General features: G+C 58.6%; 13 non-coding genes across 13 annotated transcripts; all 13 read left to right on the top strand.

Annotated features, from left to right (window-relative positions):
• The first annotated feature begins 419 nt into the window (after window positions 1-419).
• On the top strand, window positions 420-610 carry LOC148806094 (U2 spliceosomal RNA). Its single transcript, XR_016089836.1, has one exon. It is a non-coding gene; the product is annotated as a U2 spliceosomal RNA (small nuclear RNA).
• A 785-nt stretch (window positions 611-1395) lies between these two features.
• Window positions 1396-1586, top strand: LOC148806093 (U2 spliceosomal RNA). The gene has a single exon (XR_016089835.1). It is a non-coding gene; the product is annotated as a U2 spliceosomal RNA (small nuclear RNA).
• A 753-nt stretch (window positions 1587-2339) lies between these two features.
• On the top strand, window positions 2340-2530 carry LOC148806092 (U2 spliceosomal RNA). The gene has a single exon (XR_016089834.1). It is a non-coding gene; the product is annotated as a U2 spliceosomal RNA (small nuclear RNA).
• Window positions 2531-3320: 790 nt separating this feature from the next.
• On the top strand, window positions 3321-3511 carry LOC148806091 (U2 spliceosomal RNA). The gene has a single exon (XR_016089833.1). It is a non-coding gene; the product is annotated as a U2 spliceosomal RNA (small nuclear RNA).
• Window positions 3512-4302: 791 nt separating this feature from the next.
• On the top strand, window positions 4303-4493 carry LOC148806090 (U2 spliceosomal RNA). The gene has a single exon (XR_016089832.1). It is a non-coding gene; the product is annotated as a U2 spliceosomal RNA (small nuclear RNA).
• Window positions 4494-5280: 787 nt separating this feature from the next.
• On the top strand, window positions 5281-5471 carry LOC148806089 (U2 spliceosomal RNA). Its single transcript, XR_016089831.1, has one exon. It is a non-coding gene; the product is annotated as a U2 spliceosomal RNA (small nuclear RNA).
• A 791-nt stretch (window positions 5472-6262) lies between these two features.
• On the top strand, window positions 6263-6453 carry LOC148806088 (U2 spliceosomal RNA). Its single transcript, XR_016089830.1, has one exon. It is a non-coding gene; the product is annotated as a U2 spliceosomal RNA (small nuclear RNA).
• A 788-nt stretch (window positions 6454-7241) lies between these two features.
• LOC148806087 (U2 spliceosomal RNA) lies at window positions 7242-7432 on the top strand. The gene has a single exon (XR_016089829.1). It is a non-coding gene; the product is annotated as a U2 spliceosomal RNA (small nuclear RNA).
• Window positions 7433-8223: 791 nt separating this feature from the next.
• LOC148806086 (U2 spliceosomal RNA) lies at window positions 8224-8414 on the top strand. Its single transcript, XR_016089827.1, has one exon. It is a non-coding gene; the product is annotated as a U2 spliceosomal RNA (small nuclear RNA).
• A 789-nt stretch (window positions 8415-9203) lies between these two features.
• On the top strand, window positions 9204-9394 carry LOC148806085 (U2 spliceosomal RNA). Its single transcript, XR_016089826.1, has one exon. It is a non-coding gene; the product is annotated as a U2 spliceosomal RNA (small nuclear RNA).
• Window positions 9395-15773: 6379 nt separating this feature from the next.
• On the top strand, window positions 15774-15964 carry LOC148806084 (U2 spliceosomal RNA). Its single transcript, XR_016089788.1, has one exon. It is a non-coding gene; the product is annotated as a U2 spliceosomal RNA (small nuclear RNA).
• Window positions 15965-16753: 789 nt separating this feature from the next.
• LOC148806083 (U2 spliceosomal RNA) lies at window positions 16754-16944 on the top strand. Its single transcript, XR_016089825.1, has one exon. It is a non-coding gene; the product is annotated as a U2 spliceosomal RNA (small nuclear RNA).
• Window positions 16945-17737: 793 nt separating this feature from the next.
• On the top strand, window positions 17738-17928 carry LOC148806082 (U2 spliceosomal RNA). Its single transcript, XR_016089824.1, has one exon. It is a non-coding gene; the product is annotated as a U2 spliceosomal RNA (small nuclear RNA).
• The last annotated feature ends 3222 nt before the right edge of the window (window positions 17929-21150 follow it).

The raw sequence follows: 21150 nt of genomic DNA, 5'->3' as shown, positions 1-21150 counted from the left end.
AAACTTAGTATATACACCTTTTCTTTCTTTTTTTCGGCAGGCAGGCAGGTGTGTGTGTGTCCCCGTCCCTCCCGAGAGAGCGCTGCCCCTTGCCTCTGCCCGCAGGTGCCGACGGTCCGCTTTCGCTTGCAGCTCACTCGGCACGGCTGCTGCTGGTGGGAGGGGCCTAAGCTAAGGAGGCCGGCCGGCTGGCGCCCCCCGCGGCTGCGGTCGTTGTCGGGCCGTTGACAGGAGATCAAAGAGCAGGGCCCCCGCCCGGGACTGGCGGGCAGGCAGGCGAGCAAGCAGGCAGGCAAGAGAGGGGGAGAGCGGAGTCCGGGCGGCCGGCAGCCGCGTGCGGACCGGGCTCCAGAGGCGTCGGCCTGCGCCGCTGCGCGCCAGCCGGACGCCCGCGCGCCCGCCCAAGGCCGGCGTCGGGCATCGCTTCTCGGCCTTTTGGCTAAGATCAAGTGTAGTATCTGTTCTTATCAGTTTAATATCTGATACGTCCCCCATCGGGGGACCACATATTAAACGGATTTTTGGAACAGGGAGCTGGATCAGGAGCTTGCTCCGTCCTCTCCACGCATCGGCCCGGTATTGCAGCGCCTCCGGGAACGGTGCACTACCTTCTCTCAGCGGTGAAAAGACAGACGTAGCTAGCAAGCAAGCGAGGTGGACCGGAGCTCCTTCCTCTCCGGTCTCGTCTCTCGTCCATCTGTGTGTCTCTGTGTCTCTCTCTCTCCCCCTCCCCGTTCCCGTGCTCCCTCCGTGCACTTTCCCGCGCCTCGACTCTCTCGGCAAGCAGGCCGGCCCCCTTTTCGGCTCCCGTGCGTTTTCCCTCCAAAAAACTTAGTTTTTTCCTCCTTTTTCCAGGGAGGCAGGCGTGGCTTGTGTGTGTGTGTGTGTGTGTGTGTGTGTGTGTGTGTGTGTGTGTGTGTGTGTCCCCGTCCTTGCAGGCGGGCCCCTTTCGACAGCCGGCCGTTTTCCCTCCAAAAAACTTAGTATATACACCTTTTCTTTCTTTTTTTCGGCAGGCAGGCAGGTGTGTGTGTGTCCCCGTCCCTCCCGAGAGAGCGCTGCCCCTTGCCTCTGCCCGCAGGTGCCGACGGTCCGCTTTCGCTTGCAGCTCACTCGGCACGGCTGCTGCTGGTGGGAGGGGCCTAAGCTAAGGAGGCCGGCCGGCTGGCGCCCCCCGCGGCTGCGGTCGTTGTCGGGCCGTTGACAGGAGATCAAAGAGCAGGGCCCCCGCCCGGGACTGGCGGGCAGGCAGGCGAGCAAGCAGGCAGGCAAGAGAGGGGGAGAGCGGAGTCCGGGCGGCCGGCAGCCGCGTGCGGACCGGGCTCCAGAGGCGTCGGCCTGCGCCGCTGCGCGCCAGCCGGACGCCCGCGCGCCCGCCCAAGGCCGGCGTCGGGCATCGCTTCTCGGCCTTTTGGCTAAGATCAAGTGTAGTATCTGTTCTTATCAGTTTAATATCTGATACGTCCCCCATCGGGGGACCACATATTAAACGGATTTTTGGAACAGGGAGCTGGATCAGGAGCTTGCTCCGTCCTCTCCACGCATCGGCCCGGTATTGCAGCGCCTCCGGGAACGGTGCACTACCTTCTCTCAGCGGTGAAAAGACAGACGTAGCTAGCAAGCAAGCGAGGTGGACCGGAGCTCCTTCCTCTCCGGTCTCGTCTCTCGTCCATCTGTGTGTCTCTGTGTCTCTCTCTCTCCCCCTCCCCGTTCCCGTGCTCCCTCCGTGCACTTTCCCGCGCCTCGACTCTCTCGGCAAGCAGGCCGGCCCCCTTTTCGGCTCCCGTGCGTTTTCCCTCCAAAAAACTTAGTTTTTTCCTCCTTTTTCCAGGGAGGCAGGCGTGGCTGTGTGTGTGTGTGTGTGTGTGTGTGTGTGTGTGTGTGTGTGTGTGTGTGTCCCCGTCCTTGCAGGCGGGCCCCTTTCGACAGCCGGCCGTTTTCCCTCCAAAAAACTTAGTATATACACCTTTTCTTTCTTTTTTTCGGCAGGCAGGCAGGTGTGTGTGTGTCCCCGTCCCTCCCGAGAGAGCGCTGCCCCTTGCCTCTGCCCGCAGGTGCCGACGGTCCGCTTTCGCTTGCAGCTCACTCGGCACGGCTGCTGCTGGTGGGAGGGGCCTAAGCTAAGGAGGCCGGCCGGCTGGCGCCCCCCGCGGCTGCGGTCGTTGTCGGGCCGTTGACAGGAGATCAAAGAGCAGGGCCCCCGCCCGGGACTGGCGGGCAGGCAGGCGAGCAAGCAGGCAGGCAAGAGAGGGGGAGAGCGGAGTCCGGGCGGCCGGCAGCCGCGTGCGGACCGGGCTCCAGAGGCGTCGGCCTGCGCCGGCCCAAGGCCGGCGTCGGGCATCGCTTCTCGGCCTTTTGGCTAAGATCAAGTGTAGTATCTGTTCTTATCAGTTTAATATCTGATACGTCCCCCATCGGGGGACCACATATTAAACGGATTTTTGGAACAGGGAGCTGGATCAGGAGCTTGCTCCGTCCTCTCCACGCATCGGCCCGGTATTGCAGCGCCTCCGGGAACGGTGCACTACCTTCTCTCAGCGGTGAAAAGACAGACGTAGCTAGCAAGCAAGCGAGGTGGACCGGAGCTCCTTCCTCTCCGGTCTCGTCTCTCGTCCATCTGTGTGTCTCTGTGTCTCTCTCTCTCCCCCTCCCCGTTCCCGTGCTCCCTCCGTGCACTTTCCCGCGCCTCGACTCTCTCGGCAAGCAGGCCGGCCCCCTTTTCGGCTCCCGTGCGTTTTCCCTCCAAAAAACTTAGTTTTTTCCTCCTTTTTCCAGGGAGGCAGGCGTGGCTTGTGTGTGTGTGTGTGTGTGTGTGTGTGTGTGTGTGTGTGTGTGTGTGTGTGTGTGGTCCCCGTCCTTGCAGGCGGGCCCCTTTCGACAGCCGGCCGTTTTCCCTCCAAAAAACTTAGTATATACACCTTTTCTTTCTTTTTTTCGGCAGGCAGGCAGGTGTGTGTGTGTCCCCGTCCCTCCCGAGAGAGCGCTGCCCCTTGCCTCTGCCCGCAGGTGCCGACGGTCCGCTTTCGCTTGCAGCTCACTCGGCACGGCTGCTGCTGGTGGGAGGGGCCTAAGCTAAGGAGGCCGGCCGGCTGGCGCCCCCCGCGGCTGCGGTCGTTGTCGGGCCGTTGACAGGAGATCAAAGAGCAGGGCCCCCGCCCGGGACTGGCGGGCAGGCAGGCGAGCAAGCAGGCAGGCAAGAGAGGGGGAGAGCGGAGTCCGGGCGGCCGGCAGCCGCGTGCGGACCGGGCTCCAGAGGCGTCGGCCTGCGCCGCTGCGCGCCAGCCGGACGCCCGCGCGCCCGCCCAAGGCCGGCGTCGGGCATCGCTTCTCGGCCTTTTGGCTAAGATCAAGTGTAGTATCTGTTCTTATCAGTTTAATATCTGATACGTCCCCCATCGGGGGACCACATATTAAACGGATTTTTGGAACAGGGAGCTGGATCAGGAGCTTGCTCCGTCCTCTCCACGCATCGGCCCGGTATTGCAGCGCCTCCGGGAACGGTGCACTACCTTCTCTCAGCGGTGAAAAGACAGACGTAGCTAGCAAGCAAGCGAGGTGGACCGGAGCTCCTTCCTCTCCGGTCTCGTCTCTCGTCCATCTGTGTGTCTCTGTGTCTCTCTCTCTCCCCCTCCCCGTTCCCGTGCTCCCTCCGTGCACTTTCCCGCGCCTCGACTCTCTCGGCAAGCAGGCCGGCCCCCTTTTCGGCTCCCGTGCGTTTTCCCTCCAAAAAACTTAGTTTTTTCCTCCTTTTTCCAGGGAGGCAGGCGTGGCTTGTGTGTGTGTGTGTGTGTGTGTGTGTGTGTGTGTGTGTGTGTGTGTGTGTGTGTGTGTCCCCGTCCTTGCAGGCGGGCCCCTTTCGACAGCCGGCCGTTTTCCCTCCAAAAAACTTAGTATATACACCTTTTCTTTCTTTTTTTCGGCAGGCAGGCAGGTGTGTGTGTGTCCCCGTCCCTCCCGAGAGAGCGCTGCCCCTTGCCTCTGCCCGCAGGTGCCGACGGTCCGCTTTCGCTTGCAGCTCACTCGGCACGGCTGCTGCTGGTGGGAGGGGCCTAAGCTAAGGAGGCCGGCCGGCTGGCGCCCCCCGCGGCTGCGGTCGTTGTCGGGCCGTTGACAGGAGATCAAAGAGCAGGGCCCCCGCCCGGGACTGGCGGGCAGGCAGGCGAGCAAGCAGGCAGGCAAGAGAGGGGGAGAGCGGAGTCCGGGCGGCCGGCAGCCGCGTGCGGACCGGGCTCCAGAGGCGTCGGCCTGCGCCGCTGCGCGCCAGCCGGACGCCCGCGCGCCCGCCCAAGGCCGGCGTCGGGCATCGCTTCTCGGCCTTTTGGCTAAGATCAAGTGTAGTATCTGTTCTTATCAGTTTAATATCTGATACGTCCCCCATCGGGGGACCACATATTAAACGGATTTTTGGAACAGGGAGCTGGATCAGGAGCTTGCTCCGTCCTCTCCACGCATCGGCCCGGTATTGCAGCGCCTCCGGGAACGGTGCACTACCTTCTCTCAGCGGTGAAAAGACAGACGTAGCTAGCAAGCAAGCGAGGTGGACCGGAGCTCCTTCCTCTCCGGTCTCGTCTCTCGTCCATCTGTGTGTCTCTGTGTCTCTCTCTCTCCCCCTCCCCGTTCCCGTGCTCCCTCCGTGCACTTTCCCGCGCCTCGACTCTCTCGGCAAGCAGGCCGGCCCCCTTTTCGGCTCCCGTGCGTTTTCCCTCCAAAAAACTTAGTTTTTTCCTCCTTTTTCCAGGGAGGCAGGCGTGGCTTGTGTGTGTGTGTGTGTGTGTGTGTGTGTGTGTGTGTGTGTGTGTGTGTGTGTGTCCCCGTCCTTGCAGGCGGGCCCCTTTCGACAGCCGGCCGTTTTCCCTCCAAAAAACTTAGTATATACACCTTTTCTTTCTTTTTTTCGGCAGGCAGGCAGGTGTGTGTGTGTCCCCGTCCCTCCCGAGAGAGCGCTGCCCCTTGCCTCTGCCCGCAGGTGCCGACGGTCCGCTTTCGCTTGCAGCTCACTCGGCACGGCTGCTGCTGGTGGGAGGGGCCTAAGCTAAGGAGGCCGGCCGGCTGGCGCCCCCCGCGGCTGCGGTCGTTGTCGGGCCGTTGACAGGAGATCAAAGAGCAGGGCCCCCGCCCGGGACTGGCGGGCAGGCAGGCGAGCAAGCAGGCAGGCAAGAGAGGGGGAGAGCGGAGTCCGGGCGGCCGGCAGCCGCGTGCGGACCGGGCTCCAGAGGCGTCGGCCTGCGCCGCTGCGCGCCAGCCGGACGCCCGCGCGCCCGCCCAAGGCCGGCGTCGGGCATCGCTTCTCGGCCTTTTGGCTAAGATCAAGTGTAGTATCTGTTCTTATCAGTTTAATATCTGATACGTCCCCCATCGGGGGACCACATATTAAACGGATTTTTGGAACAGGGAGCTGGATCAGGAGCTTGCTCCGTCCTCTCCACGCATCGGCCCGGTATTGCAGCGCCTCCGGGAACGGTGCACTACCTTCTCTCAGCGGTGAAAAGACAGACGTAGCTAGCAAGCAAGCGAGGTGGACCGGAGCTCCTTCCTCTCCGGTCTCGTCTCTCGTCCATCTGTGTGTCTCTGTGTCTCTCTCTCTCCCCCTCCCCGTTCCCGTGCTCCCTCCGTGCACTTTCCCGCGCCTCGACTCTCTCGGCAAGCAGGCCGGCCCCCTTTTCGGCTCCCGTGCGTTTTCCCTCCAAAAAACTTAGTTTTTTCCTCCTTTTTCCAGGGAGGCAGGCGTGGCTTGTGTGTGTGTGTGTGTGTGTGTGTGTGTGTGTGTGTGTGTGTGTGTGTGTGTGTGTGTCCCCGTCCTTGCAGGCGGGCCCCTTTCGACAGCCGGCCGTTTTCCCTCCAAAAAACTTAGTATATACACCTTTTCTTTCTTTTTTTCGGCAGGCAGGCAGGTGTGTGTGTGTCCCCGTCCCTCCCGAGAGAGCGCTGCCCCTTGCCTCTGCCCGCAGGTGCCGACGGTCCGCTTTCGCTTGCAGCTCACTCGGCACGGCTGCTGCTGGTGGGAGGGGCCTAAGCTAAGGAGGCCGGCCGGCTGGCGCCCCCCGCGGCTGCGGTCGTTGTCGGGCCGTTGACAGGAGATCAAAGAGCAGGGCCCCCGCCCGGGACTGGCGGGCAGGCAGGCGAGCAAGCAGGCAGGCAAGAGAGGGGGAGAGCGGAGTCCGGGCGGCCGGCAGCCGCGTGCGGACCGGGCTCCAGAGGCGTCGGCCTGCGCCGCTGCGCGCCAGCCGGACGCCCGCGCGCCCGCCCAAGGCCGGCGTCGGGCATCGCTTCTCGGCCTTTTGGCTAAGATCAAGTGTAGTATCTGTTCTTATCAGTTTAATATCTGATACGTCCCCCATCGGGGGACCACATATTAAACGGATTTTTGGAACAGGGAGCTGGATCAGGAGCTTGCTCCGTCCTCTCCACGCATCGGCCCGGTATTGCAGCGCCTCCGGGAACGGTGCACTACCTTCTCTCAGCGGTGAAAAGACAGACGTAGCTAGCAAGCAAGCGAGGTGGACCGGAGCTCCTTCCTCTCCGGTCTCGTCTCTCGTCCATCTGTGTGTCTCTGTGTCTCTCTCTCTCCCCCTCCCCGTTCCCGTGCTCCCTCCGTGCACTTTCCCGCGCCTCGACTCTCTCGGCAAGCAGGCCGGCCCCCTTTTCGGCTCCCGTGCGTTTTCCCTCCAAAAAACTTAGTTTTTTCCTCCTTTTTCCAGGGAGGCAGGCGTGGCTTGTGTGTGTGTGTGTGTGTGTGTGTGTGTGTGTGTGTGTGTGTGTGTGTGTGTGTCCCCGTCCTTGCAGGCGGGCCCCTTTCGACAGCCGGCCGTTTTCCCTCCAAAAAACTTAGTATATACACCTTTTCTTTCTTTTTTTCGGCAGGCAGGCAGGTGTGTGTGTGTCCCCGTCCCTCCCGAGAGAGCGCTGCCCCTTGCCTCTGCCCGCAGGTGCCGACGGTCCGCTTTCGCTTGCAGCTCACTCGGCACGGCTGCTGCTGGTGGGGAGGGGCCTAAGCTAAGGAGGCCGGCCGGCTGGCGCCCCCCGCGGCTGCGGTCGTTGTCGGGCCGTTGACAGGAGATCAAAGAGCAGGGCCCCCGCCCGGGACTGGCGGGCAGGCAGGCGAGCAAGCAGGCAGGCAAGAGAGGGGGAGAGCGGAGTCCGGGCGGCCGGCAGCCGCGTGCGGACCGGGCTCCAGAGGCGTCGGCCTGCGCCGCTGCGCGCCAGCCGGACGCCCGCGCGCCCGCCCAAGGCCGGCGTCGGGCATCGCTTCTCGGCCTTTTGGCTAAGATCAAGTGTAGTATCTGTTCTTATCAGTTTAATATCTGATACGTCCCCCATCGGGGGACCACATATTAAACGGATTTTTGGAACAGGGAGCTGGATCAGGAGCTTGCTCCGTCCTCTCCACGCATCGGCCCGGTATTGCAGCGCCTCCGGGAACGGTGCACTACCTTCTCTCAGCGGTGAAAAGACAGACGTAGCTAGCAAGCAAGCGAGGTGGACCGGAGCTCCTTCCTCTCCGGTCTCGTCTCTCGTCCATCTGTGTGTCTCTGTGTCTCTCTCTCTCCCCCTCCCCGTTCCCGTGCTCCCTCCGTGCACTTTCCCGCGCCTCGACTCTCTCGGCAAGCAGGCCGGCCCCCTTTTCGGCTCCCGTGCGTTTTCCCTCCAAAAAACTTAGTTTTTTCCTCCTTTTTCCAGGGAGGCAGGCGTGGCTTGTGTGTGTGTGTGTGTGTGTGTGTGTGTGTGTGTGTGTGTGTGTGTGTGTGTGTGTGTCCCCGTCCTTGCAGGCGGGCCCCTTTCGACAGCCGGCCGTTTTCCCTCCAAAAAACTTAGTATATACACCTTTTCTTTCTTTTTTTCGGCAGGCAGGCAGGTGTGTGTGTGTCCCCGTCCCTCCCGAGAGAGCGCTGCCCCTTGCCTCTGCCCGCAGGTGCCGACGGTCCGCTTTCGCTTGCAGCTCACTCGGCACGGCTGCTGCTGGTGGGAGGGGCCTAAGCTAAGGAGGCCGGCCGGCTGGCGCCCCCCGCGGCTGCGGTCGTTGTCGGGCCGTTGACAGGAGATCAAAGAGCAGGGCCCCCGCCCGGGACTGGCGGGCAGGCAGGCGAGCAAGCAGGCAGGCAAGAGAGGGGGAGAGCGGAGTCCGGGCGGCCGGCAGCCGCGTGCGGACCGGGCTCCAGAGGCGTCGGCCTGCGCCGCTGCGCGCCAGCCGGACGCCCGCGCGCCCGCCCAAGGCCGGCGTCGGGCATCGCTTCTCGGCCTTTTGGCTAAGATCAAGTGTAGTATCTGTTCTTATCAGTTTAATATCTGATACGTCCCCCATCGGGGGACCACATATTAAACGGATTTTTGGAACAGGGAGCTGGATCAGGAGCTTGCTCCGTCCTCTCCACGCATCGGCCCGGTATTGCAGCGCCTCCGGGAACGGTGCACTACCTTCTCTCAGCGGTGAAAAGACAGACGTAGCTAGCAAGCAAGCGAGGTGGACCGGAGCTCCTTCCTCTCCGGTCTCGTCTCTCGTCCATCTGTGTGTCTCTGTGTCTCTCTCTCTCCCCCTCCCCGTTCCCGTGCTCCCTCCGTGCACTTTCCCGCGCCTCGACTCTCTCGGCAAGCAGGCCGGCCCCCTTTTCGGCTCCCGTGCGTTTTCCCTCCAAAAAACTTAGTTTTTTCCTCCTTTTTCCAGGGAGGCAGGCGTGGCTTGTGTGTGTGTGTGTGTGTGTGTGTGTGTGTGTGTGTGTGTGTGTGTGTGTGTGTGTCCCCGTCCTTGCAGGCGGGCCCCTTTCGACAGCCGGCCGTTTTCCCTCCAAAAAACTTAGTATATACACCTTTTCTTTCTTTTTTTCGGCAGGCAGGCAGGTGTGTGTGTGTCCCCGTCCCTCCCGAGAGAGCGCTGCCCCTTGCCTCTGCCCGCAGGTGCCGACGGTCCGCTTTCGCTTGCAGCTCACTCGGCACGGCTGCTGCTGGTGGGAGGGGCCTAAGCTAAGGAGGCCGGCCGGCTGGCGCCCCCCGCGGCTGCGGTCGTTGTCGGGCCGTTGACAGGAGATCAAAGAGCAGGGCCCCCGCCCGGGACTGGCGGGCAGGCAGGCGAGCAAGCAGGCAGGCAAGAGAGGGGGAGAGCGGAGTCCGGGCGGCCGGCAGCCGCGTGCGGACCGGGCTCCAGAGGCGTCGGCCTGCGCCGCTGCGCGCCAGCCGGACGCCCGCGCGCCCGCCCAAGGCCGGCGTCGGGCATCGCTTCTCGGCCTTTTGGCTAAGATCAAGTGTAGTATCTGTTCTTATCAGTTTAATATCTGATACGTCCCCCATCGGGGGACCACATATTAAACGGATTTTTGGAACAGGGAGCTGGATCAGGAGCTTGCTCCGTCCTCTCCACGCATCGGCCCGGTATTGCAGCGCCTCCGGGAACGGTGCACTACCTTCTCTCAGCGGTGAAAAGACAGACGTAGCTAGCAAGCAAGCGAGGTGGACCGGAGCTCCTTCCTCTCCGGTCTCGTCTCTCGTCCATCTGTGTGTCTCTGTGTCTCTCTCTCTCCCCCTCCCCGTTCCCGTGCTCCCTCCGTGCACTTTCCCGCGCCTCGACTCTCTCGGCAAGCAGGCCGGCCCCCTTTTCGGCTCCCGTGCGTTTTCCCTCCAAAAAACTTAGTTTTTTCCTCCTTTTTCCAGGGAGGCAGGCGTGGCTTGTGTGTGTGTGTGTGTGTGTGTGTGTGTGTGTGTGTGTGTGTGTGTGTGTGTGTGTGTGTCCCCGTCCTTGCAGGCGGGCCCCTTTCGACAGCCGGCCGTTTTCCCTCCAAAAAACTTAGTATATACACCTTTTCTTTCTTTTTTTCGGCAGGCAGGCAGGTGTGTGTGTGTCCCCGTCCCTCCCGAGAGAGCGCTGCCCCTTGCCTCTGCCCGCAGGTGCCGACGGTCCGCTTTCGCTTGCAGCTCACTCGGCACGGCTGCTGCTGGTGGGAGGGGCCTAAGCTAAGGAGGCCGGCCGGCTGGCGCCCCCCGCGGCTGCGGTCGTTGTCGGGCCGTTGACAGGAGATCAAAGAGCAGGGCCCCCGCCCGGGACTGGCGGGCAGGCAGGCGAGCAAGCAGGCAGGCAAGAGAGGGGGAGAGCGGAGTCCGGGCGGCCGGCAGCCGCGTGCGGACCGGGCTCCAGAGGCGTCGGCCTGCGCCGCTGCGCGCCAGCCGGACGCCCGCGCGCCCGCCCAAGGCCGGCGTCGGGCATCGCTTCTCGGCCTTTTGGCCAAGTTCCGACGATACGTGGCATGACCGCGGTCCGAGGACTTGTCAAAAGGTGAAGACGACGAAGGCGAGGAGGAGAAGGAGAAGACGACGAACGGCGGAACCAGACCAGACCAGACGGGCGGATCCTTACCACCAGAAGACCGGAGCAGACGTCCACCAAAGGTCACCACGGGTAGTCGCCCTGGGTTGAGCCCAGGGGGCGAAGTGGGGCCTCCAAGATGACGGCGGTCGGCGGTGGTGAGCGGGCCCGCGGTCCGGCGGCTGTGCACCCTCTGTCCCGTGAGGGGCTGATGCGGTGCACAGTGCGCTTTGTGGTGAAGGATGCGGAGAGGAAGAAGGACTGGATGAACCGTGAGCGGTTTGAACGAGTGGTCCTGATGAAGGCTTTGGGGATCGAGTTGAAGGACATCGATTGTTTGCAAGACTTCCCGGTTCGAGGGATTTACGACCTGTCTCTCGCGAGCGACGAACTTTGTGAGAAGGCTTGGGAGAGAGTGTGCGAGGGAAAGGAGGTGGCTCCACTTAATGAGTTCCTGATAGAGCCGTTGTTCGCCAGGGAACTCAGGACTTTGACAATTCATTTGTTTAACCACCGGGTACCAGAAAGGGACATAATTACCTTTTTATCCAGGTTCGTGGATGTCCAGGGAGAAGGCCAGAAAGATTTAGACGTCCTCAGAGTGTGGACTGGTAAGAGGCGCTATACGGTGAGGCTGAGACCTAAGCCGTCTGAGGGCGAGGGTGTGGTTCACCCCCCGGCTTATTTTTCAATAGGGCCTAATAGGGGTTACCTCTTTTACCCGGGCCAACCTGTGACATGTAAGAAATGTTTTCAGAGAGGACATGTGGCTATGAACTGTCCCGGTGGTGTGTGTCGAAAGTGTAAGGCCACAACTCATGACACAAAGGATTGCACCAAGGTTTTGACATGTGACCTATGTGGGGCAGAAGGCCATGTTTACAGGGTCTGTCCGAGGAAGAGCCGGAGTTTTGCAGATGTGGTGCGGACCTCGGCGGAGGGCTCGAGGGGAGACGAGACCAGACCACCGCAGAAGGCTGCGACCACCCAGAGGCCTTGTGCGGACGTAAGAGAGGACAGAGGCGATAGACCAGAGGAGCCAGCAACGGCGACCGAGGTACCTGAAGAGGCGCGTCCGGGGACCTCATCATGGGCCGAACAGGTGGAGGAGGCAGAATCGGGGTCGCCGGAGTGGTCCATCCAGCCGAGCAGGGCCACAAAGAGGAAGTCGGCGGCTGAAAAGAGAAGAATGAGGTCTGACGTGTGCTTGTTTGAGACGGTGACCAATCGTTTCCAGGTCCTAGATTCCGAGGAGGACTCGGAAACCAGCGACGTCGAGGTCCAGAAGGTAGAAGATGGAGAGAGTGGACAGAGAAGGCCGAGACGTAAAAAGGCGATTGCTGTAAAGAGGGCGAGGGGGGAGGGTAAGAAAGGGGGTAGGAAGGAGGAAGGGGTGGAGGAGGGTGTAGAGGGGGAAGGGGAAGGGGAAGGGGGCAGGGAAGGGGGGGGTGGGGAGGAAGGGGAACAGAGGGAGGGGGGTGAAGAGCTGGGTAAGGAGGCTGACCCCTTGGAAGCCTCAGCCGCGGTTAGTACGCTCGATGACCCCATACCCCCGGGCCAAGGGGACATAGTGGTGGAACAGGAAGTTTCTGTTTCGGAGACCTCAGAACAGTCCGGGAAAGACGGCGGTACCCACCTTCTGACCTCCGATGATCCTGGGGTAAGTCCATCATCCCTGGGGGAGGGGTCCCCGCGGGTTCCAAGTGGGATGGAGAATGTCCTTAGCCCTATCGGAATACAAAGTGACTTTAGTTTGGGAGACGGGTTACAGCTGCGGACTCCTTTTGATCCAACATGAGTCGCACAGTATGTACGGTTAACGCCAGAGGGCTTAAAAATCATGTTAAGCGGATTGGCGTCTTTAAATATTTAGAAGCGCGCCAATTCGGCTTTTGTTTCCTGCAGGAGGTACATTTAGGCACGGGAGGTGATATTGCCACCTTTAAGAGAGATTGGGTTAAAGGGGAGTCTTGGTGGAGCGTAGGGGGAGTGCACTCGTCTGGAATTGGGATCCTTTGTGGAACCCCGAATTTCACGGCTAACGATGTCAATATCATAGTCCCGGGAAGGCTTATGGTCGTAGATGGTGTATGGGACGGACTGCAGGTCCGTCTGATAGCTGTCTACGGGCCTGCCGAAAGACGGCTCCAGGCGGCGTTTTTAAGAGATCTTGAGCCACATCTGTTTACTAATAGGGTGGTGGTGATGGGAGGGGATTTTAATATGGATGTGTGTGACGTGAGTGGTGCGAGTGTGGGTAGTTTTAAGGAATTAATATCACGGTTTCATTTAAAGGACGGTCATAAAGATCTTAGTCAGAGAGGGAGAATGCACACATGGAGTAACGGAAGGGGTGTTTTTAGAAGACTGGATTATATCTTCACCACCCTGCGTGGGTTGACACAGGCGGCACAGGTTACCCCGGTTTGGTTTTCAGATCATCTGTTGCTGTCGGTTGATCTGATACCAGATGGTATGGACCCTAAATCAAATTACTGGAAGCTGAACACGAAAGTGTTATTGGAAGCCGATTATCGGAGCATGATAGTTGCGCTTTTGGAACGCTTCCAGTTACAGAGGGGGAGGTACCCGACAGCGGTTCTTTGGTGGGAGGCCTGTAAAAGGGCTATCTCCAAAGCTTCTATTTCCTACTGTTGCCAAAAGAAAGTAGCAGAGAGAAGAGAGCTTGAGAGATTGCAGCAGGAACTTGAAGATCTGTATGTGGCTTCCAACCAGGGCGGTGCTTTTGATATGGCAAAAGTTTCAGAGCTCAAGCTCAGGCTGAAAGAACTTTGGTTAGAGCGAGCGAAGGATTTTTTGTTTAGGCTTAAGGGCACCCTGATGGAGGGCGAGGAGAAGTGCTCAGCTCAGTTCTTTGGCTCGGTCCGAGCCAGACAGAAGAAGACTCTCTTTGAGGGTCTGAGGAGAGAAGATGGGTCCATTGTCAGAGATATAGAAGGCATGGTGAGGTGTGCAACTAATTTTTACAGGTTTTTATTTTCAGAGAAACCAGTGGATGCGAGCTTGTGGGATGAGTGGTTGGTGGGTTTCGACAGGAAGACGGTTGGTGTGGAAGGTGTGTGTGGGGATCTAACACTGACGGAGATAGGAGAAGCCATTGGTGGCCTGCGAAAAGGTACTACCCCTGGGATTGACGGGCTTCCTACAGATTTTTATGTCACCTTCCGGGACAGGTTACTACCGGTGCTGTTGGAGGTCTATAATGAAGTCCTGAAGGAGGGTGAGTTAGGAAGAACGATGAGGACTGGTATCATGTCTCTGGTTTATAAGAAAGGGGATAAAGAAGATCTGGAGAACTGGAGGCCGATCCAATTACTCTGCACCGATTATAAGATCTTGGCCAGAGTATTGGGGAGACGGCTGAGGAAGGTGATGCCGGATCTGGTGAGTAGGGATCAAACCTGCAGTGTGGAGGGCAGAAACGTAAAGTGGAACCTGCAGTTGATCAGAGACGTGATAGAATGGGTGGAAGACAGGAACCTTGAGATGATGCTTGTGAACCTTGATCAGAACAAGGCTTTCGATCGGGTACATCACACTTTCCTTTGGGAGGTGATGAAAAGAGTGGGGTTGGACGAAGGCTTCATTAGATGGATCAAGGTTTTGTATAACAATGTCATCTCAAGGGTATGCATTAATGGTAAGCTAGGCATGGGTATTCCAGTCAGGTGCGGGGTGAGGCAAGGATGCCCTCTGTCCCCCTTATTGTACGTGCTCTACATAGAACCCTTTCTACATCTGATTCGAGGTGATCCCCGGGTGGAAGGGGTGGTGGTCCCGGGGAGTGGGGGAGCACAGGCAAAAATAGCTGCCTATGCGGACGATATTTCGTTGTTTCTTACCACTGACAGCAGCCTTTCACAAGTACTACAGATAGTAGAGAGTCAGACCAGAGGGACAGGTGCTTTTTTGAACACGTCAAAATGTACTGTTAAATATTTTGGCAAGTGGAAAGAACGACAAGATGTGGCGGGTGGTCTTACCTTGGTGACGGGGCCGGTGAAGATTCTGGGAGTTCTCTACCATACGCAGGACTCGGCCAGGATCAATTGGGACCTGAGGATGGGGAAGGTTAAGCAAAAGATGGGCCTGTGGTTGAATAGGTCGCTGACATACACGGGGAAAGTGCTAGTTTTAAAGGTGGACGTACTGCCACTGCTGCTTCACTTGGCCTGTGTGTTCCCCCTGCCTGCTCGGCTCCGCCGAGACCTGGTGAGGGCGGTCTTCCACTTCGTTTGGAGTGGAACGCATGAGTATATAAGGAGGGCGGACATGTGCAGGCCAGTGGAGGGGGGTGGTAGGGCTGTTCCGGACTTCCCGTTGAAGTTAGACACTATTTTCATTGCAAATCTGTGTAAAACCCTATACGAAGACCCGGATCACCTCTGTGTTTGTTTTATTCGTTTGTGGTTCGCAGCTACGATGAAACACCTGGTAGTGTGGACGAACACAACGCCGAAGGCACAAAAGCTGCCTTGGCATTATAGGCATGCTGTGGTGTGGCTCCAGAAACATCCGGAGTTCAGGAAGGGCTTGGGTTCAACGGACCACAGGCAAATGTATAGGGTTATTATGGAGAAGGGGGAACCTGCGGTCGTGGGGGTGTCGGAGGAGGAGTGGAGGCAGATCCAGCCGGTGGGTCTAGAACACAGACTCAAGGACCTCAACTGGCGGTTGCTCTGGAACAGGTTGCCCGTGAGGGACACGCTCCACAGGCATGGATTGTCCAGGCAGGACAAGTGCCCGCGTCCCGACTGTTCTGAGGTGGAGACCCTACTACATGTATTCTGGGGTTGTGTTTTCGCCCAAAGGGTGTGGGGTCACTGCGAGGAGCTCTTGCAGAAAGTCGCCCTTGATTTTGTTTTAACGAGCCGGGTGGTGATTCGAGGGATAAAGGGAGCGAGGAAATGGAATACAGAATTTTTGTTATGGTTTATACTAAGTTTAGTTAAGTTTTATATATGGGCAGCTAGGAAGGAGCTGGTGGAGCACGGCGGTAGTGTTACAGCCGTGTCGGTATTTTGTAAAGTTAAAAACGATGTCAGCAGACGTGTCCGGTGGGACGTCCTGCGGTGGGGTTTTGCAGCGGCAAAAGAAAGGTGGAAGGGGTTAATTTCTTTGGGGTGTTGAATTGTTTTTCTGTGTATGGTTTTGTTTCTGTATTTCTTGGTTTTATAATAATAATGGAAATGTTGGGGATGGAGGAGGGATTGATTTTGCATACTGGGCGGGATTATGGTAATGTAAGGAATTTGTGTAAATATTTTCGGTGACTGTGTTTTGGAGGTTTTCTGTTTGAACTCATATGAATATTGTCTTATTTATACTTTGTGGCTTTCTGATTTTTGATCTTGACTGTGGAGTGTAATATCATATGGGGTGTTGCTATTGTTCCAAGGGGGGGCTGATTTGTTCTTTTTGTTTGAATGGTGGAAATGTTGTTGTTGTCTTACCTTGGTGTGTTGTAGTTTGTTATTTTTGTAATAAAAACATAAAAAAAAATCTGTTCTTATCAGTTTAATATCTGATACGTCCCCCATCGGGGGACCACATATTAAACGGATTTTTGGAACAGGGAGCTGGATCAGGAGCTTGCTCCGTCCTCTCCACGCATCGGCCCGGTATTGCAGCGCCTCCGGGAACGGTGCACTACCTTCTCTCAGCGGTGAAAAGACAGACGTAGCTAGCAAGCAAGCGAGGTGGACCGGAGCTCCTTCCTCTCCGGTCTCGTCTCTCGTCCATCTGTGTGTCTCTGTGTCTCTCTCTCTCCCCCTCCCCGTTCCCGTGCTCCCTCCGTGCACTTTCCCGCGCCTCGACTCTCTCGGCAAGCAGGCCGGCCCCCTTTTCGGCTCCCGTGCGTTTTCCCTCCAAAAAACTTAGTTTTTTCCTCCTTTTTCCAGGGAGGCAGGCGTGGCTTGTGTGTGTGTGTGTGTGTGTGTGTGTGTGTGTGTGTGTGTGTGTGTGTGTGTGTGTCCCCGTCCTTGCAGGCGGGCCCCTTTCGACAGCCGGCCGTTTTCCCTCCAAAAAACTTAGTATATACACCTTTTCTTTCTTTTTTTCGGCAGGCAGGCAGGTGTGTGTGTGTCCCCGTCCCTCCCGAGAGAGCGCTGCCCCTTGCCTCTGCCCGCAGGTGCCGACGGTCCGCTTTCGCTTGCAGCTCACTCGGCACGGCTGCTGCTGGTGGGAGGGGCCTAAGCTAAGGAGGCCGGCCGGCTGGCGCCCCCCGCGGCTGCGGTCGTTGTCGGGCCGTTGACAGGAGATCAAAGAGCAGGGCCCCCGCCCGGGACTGGCGGGCAGGCAGGCGAGCAAGCAGGCAGGCAAGAGAGGGGGAGAGCGGAGTCCGGGCGGCCGGCAGCCGCGTGCGGACCGGGCTCCAGAGGCGTCGGCCTGCGCCGCTGCGCGCCAGCCGGACGCCCGCGCGCCCGCCCAAGGCCGGCGTCGGGCATCGCTTCTCGGCCTTTTGGCTAAGATCAAGTGTAGTATCTGTTCTTATCAGTTTAATATCTGATACGTCCCCCATCGGGGGACCACATATTAAACGGATTTTTGGAACAGGGAGCTGGATCAGGAGCTTGCTCCGTCCTCTCCACGCATCGGCCCGGTATTGCAGCGCCTCCGGGAACGGTGCACTACCTTCTCTCAGCGGTGAAAAGACAGACGTAGCTAGCAAGCAAGCGAGGTGGACCGGAGCTCCTTCCTCTCCGGTCTCGTCTCTCGTCCATCTGTGTGTCTCTGTGTCTCTCTCTCTCCCCCTCCCCGTTCCCGTGCTCCCTCCGTGCACTTTCCCGCGCCTCGACTCTCTCGGCAAGCAGGCCGGCCCCCTTTTCGGCTCCCGTGCGTTTTCCCTCCAAAAAACTTAGTTTTTTCCTCCTTTTTCCAGGGAGGCAGGCGTGGCTTGTGTGTGTGTGTGTGTGTGTGTGTGTGTGTGTGTGTGTGTGTGTGTGTGTGTGTGTGTGTCCCCGTCCTTGCAGGCGGGCCCCTTTCGACAGCCGGCCGTTTTCCCTCCAAAAAACTTAGTATATACACCTTTTCTTTCTTTTTTTCGGCAGGCAGGCAGGTGTGTGTGTGTCCCCGTCCCTCCCGAGAGAGCGCTGCCCCTTGCCTCTGCCCGCAGGTGCCGACGGTCCGCTTTCGCTTGCAGCTCACTCGGCACGGCTGCTGCTGGTGGGAGGGGCCTAAGCTAAGGAGGCCGGCCGGCTGGCGCCCCCCGCGGCTGCGGTCGTTGTCGGGCCGTTGACAGGAGATCAAAGAGCAGGGCCCCCGCCCGGGACTGGCGGGCAGGCAGGCGAGCAAGCAGGCAGGCAAGAGAGGGGGAGAGCGGAGTCCGGGCGGCCGGCAGCCGCGTGCGGACCGGGCTCCAGAGGCGTCGGCCTGCGCCGCTGCGCGCCAGCCGGACGCCCGCGCGCCCGCCCAAGGCCGGCGTCGGGCATCGCTTCTCGGCCTTTTGGCTAAGATCAAGTGTAGTATCTGTTCTTATCAGTTTAATATCTGATACGTCCCCCATCGGGGGACCACATATTAAACGGATTTTTGGAACAGGGAGCTGGATCAGGAGCTTGCTCCGTCCTCTCCACGCATCGGCCCGGTATTGCAGCGCCTCCGGGAACGGTGCACTACCTTCTCTCAGCGGTGAAAAGACAGACGTAGCTAGCAAGCAAGCGAGGTGGACCGGAGCTCCTTCCTCTCCGGTCTCGTCTCTCGTCCATCTGTGTGTCTCTGTGTCTCTCTCTCTCCCCCTCCCCGTTCCCGTGCTCCCTCCGTGCACTTTCCCGCGCCTCGACTCTCTCGGCAAGCAGGCCGGCCCCCTTTTCGGCTCCCGTGCGTTTTCCCTCCAAAAAACTTAGTTTTTTCCTCCTTTTTCCAGGGAGGCAGGCGTGGCTTGTGTGTGTGTGTGTGTGTGTGTGTGTGTGTGTGTGTGTGTGTGTGTGTGTGTGTGTGTCCCCGTCCTTGCAGGCGGGCCCCTTTCGACAGCCGGCCGTTTTCCCTCCAAAAAACTTAGTATATACACCTTTTCTTTCTTTTTTTCGGCAGGCAGGCAGGTGTGTGTGTGTCCCCGTCCCTCCCGAGAGAGCGCTGCCCCTTGCCTCTGCCCGCAGGTGCCGACGGTCCGCTTTCGCTTGCAGCTCACTCGGCACGGCTGCTGCTGGTGGGAGGGGCCTAAGCTAAGGAGGCCGGCCGGCTGGCGCCCCCCGCGGCTGCGGTCGTTGTCGGGCCGTTGACAGGAGATCAAAGAGCAGGGCCCCCGCCCGGGACTGGCGGGCAGGCAGGCGAGCAAGCAGGCAGGCAAGAGAGGGGGAGAGCGGAGTCCGGGCGGCCGGCAGCCGCGTGCGGACCGGGCTCCAGAGGCGTCGGCCTGCGCCGCTGCGCGCCAGCCGGACGCCCGCGCGCCCGCCCAAGGCCGGCGTCGGGCATCGCTTCTCGGCCTTTTGGCTAAGATCAAGTGTGTGGCCTGTCCGCAGCTTGCATCTTGGCCAGAAGAAAGAGGAAGAGACGGATCGCTTTTTTTCGAGGAGACTCGAAGCTTTTTTTGCGTGGCGGTTTTTTTTCCGGCCATTTTTTTGAGACGATGGAAGGAGGAGCCTTTTCGAGAGAAGGGAGAGTGCGGCATGCCGTTCGGTTTGTGCAGCGAGACGACGGGGAGAAGACGGATTTTGTTTCGAGGGACAAGTTCGAGGACGAGGTGATCGGCGCTGCCTTGCGCTTGGAGCCCGAGGACGTTTTCTGCCTGCAAGACTTCCCGGGTAAGCGATGTTTTGACCTTTCGCTCATCTCGGAGGATCTTGTCAGGAATGTTTGGGCAGTGGTGAACAGAAGGAGGGAGGAAAAGCCCTTTGTCGACTACTATGTGGAGCCTTTGTTTGCCAGGGAGCTAAGAACTTTGACAGTGACGATGTTTAACCCCTATGTGCCAGAAGAGGACATAGTCTGTTTCTTGAAGCGCTTCGTGGACATTCAGGGCATAGGGGTGAAGCTCATAGACAGGAAGAATTATTGGACAGGGCGGAGGCGTTACAGAGTGCGCTTCAGAGCAGATGGGTCGTCTCCGGACGGCCTTTTGCACCCGCCGGCGTCGTTTGAGATAGGCTCCAACAGGGGGTACTTATTTTATTATGGACAGCCCTCGGTCTGCAGGAGATGCAGAAAGGAGGGACACCATGTAGTGGATTGCAGGGAGCGAATTTGCAGACGATGTGAGGGGGTTGGTCACTTATCTTCCGAATGCAAGGAAGAAAGAAGATGTAATTTGTGCGGCGGTGCAGGGCATGTGTTTAAAGACTGTGCGTTGCGGAAGAGGACTTTTTCAGAAGTTGTTAGTGGTGCTGCAGGTGTGAGACCAGGTGCTGCGAATGAGGAGGAGAGACGAAGGAAGGTGGATGAAGTTTCGGAAGGTGCGGGCCGTGTCAGTGGTGAGGAGGCTGAAAATAGGGAGCCTGGTAAAGAGGGAAGCCGAAGGTTTTCAAAAGACGGAGGCTTCTTAATGGAAGGCCAGGAAGGAGAGGAGACCGGAGAAGTGGTGGGAGACGCAGAGGCAGGGGCGGAGTCAAATTTGCATATGCAAATCGAGCCAGCAGATGGAAATTTTTCGGAGACTGACGGCTTTTCAGAGGTTTCAGAGACGCCAGGACTAGACCTTTTGAAGGCGGCAGTGATAGAAGTCGGACAGGAGGTGCACTGTGCCCCGGGCGTGAGTTGGGATGAGAGGATGGAGGAAGGGGGAGAAGGAGGACCGTCAGTGTCGAAGAAATCCATAAAGAGGAAGGCGCAAGGGTCGGATGCCCTAGTGGCCAAGAAAGCTGATAGAGGTGCAGAGGATCTGACACTGAGTGAAACATCTGTCTCAGAGGCCCTGGTGGCAGCTTACACACCTGAGGAGGGTGAAGTCCGTGATGAGGGGCCTGTCCTGCCCCAATCCGGAGAATGCTCAGTGTCATCCGATGTTTCTTGCATACCTGGGACGGATGAGGGCGTCCAGGCTGAGCAGAAGCTGGGGAGCGAGGAAGGCCTTTGGCTGGACTCGGACCTCCCCAGGGACTTCATTGACCTCTGCAAATGGCATGAGAAGAACAGAGAGGTCAATTGGCCAGCCGGGTTTGAAGAGCAGGATCTGCAGAAGAAAGGAATTAAGTACAAGTGTGAGTGCGTTGGCAAAGAAGTGAGGCGCATTCAAGTATATGGAAGAAACCACTCAGAGATAATCGCGAAAAAATATCTTTTCTCTGATCTTGTGAAGCAGTGGAGGAACAGTGCTGGGAAGGCAAAGGAAGCCTTTGCTGCGGGGGTTTATAGGAAGGATGGCCGGTATGTGAAAAAGTTGGATGCCTCGTCTTTTTTTTTAAAGAAGTGTGAATGGCAGAACGGGACTGTGAGGTTCCCGAGCAGGGCGGGTGGACTTAAAAACATACCCAAAAGATTTCCGGGAGTGAAGCTCGAGAACGATGGATCGGCTAGGAGAATCACAAGATTGGCTGTGAGTGGCTGTCAGGAAGCGGATGTGCGGGACGCTTATATAGCGGCGATGGCTATCATCGATAGGTGGGAAGAAAAACTGTGAAGTGACTATTCATGGCCATTAAGGTTCTCACTTTAAATACCAGGGGACTGAGGAACAAAGTGAAAAGGACTGCAGTTTTCCAGTCTTTGAGGCCTTTTAATTTTGATGTCTGTCTTTTACAGGAGGTTCATTTGAAGGATAATAAAGATGTGGTGGGTTTTGCGCGTGAGTGGGATAGAGGGGATTCTAGGTGGAGTGTGGGCGGGGTTCACTCGTCGGGTGTGGGTGTGTTGATTGGGAATCGGGATGTTTTAGTCGAAGGGAGTGCTGTAGTGGTGCCGGGCAGAGC

This window comes from Atractosteus spatula, unplaced genomic scaffold (assembly GCF_055471065.1).
Source record: "Atractosteus spatula isolate fAtrSpa1 unplaced genomic scaffold, fAtrSpa1.hap1 Scaffold_58, whole genome shotgun sequence".
NCBI classification, from domain to species: Eukaryota; Metazoa; Chordata; class Actinopteri; order Semionotiformes; family Lepisosteidae; genus Atractosteus; species Atractosteus spatula.
Note: the sequence above shows the minus strand (reverse complement) of the source record. Positions and strands in the feature narration are given on the sequence as shown.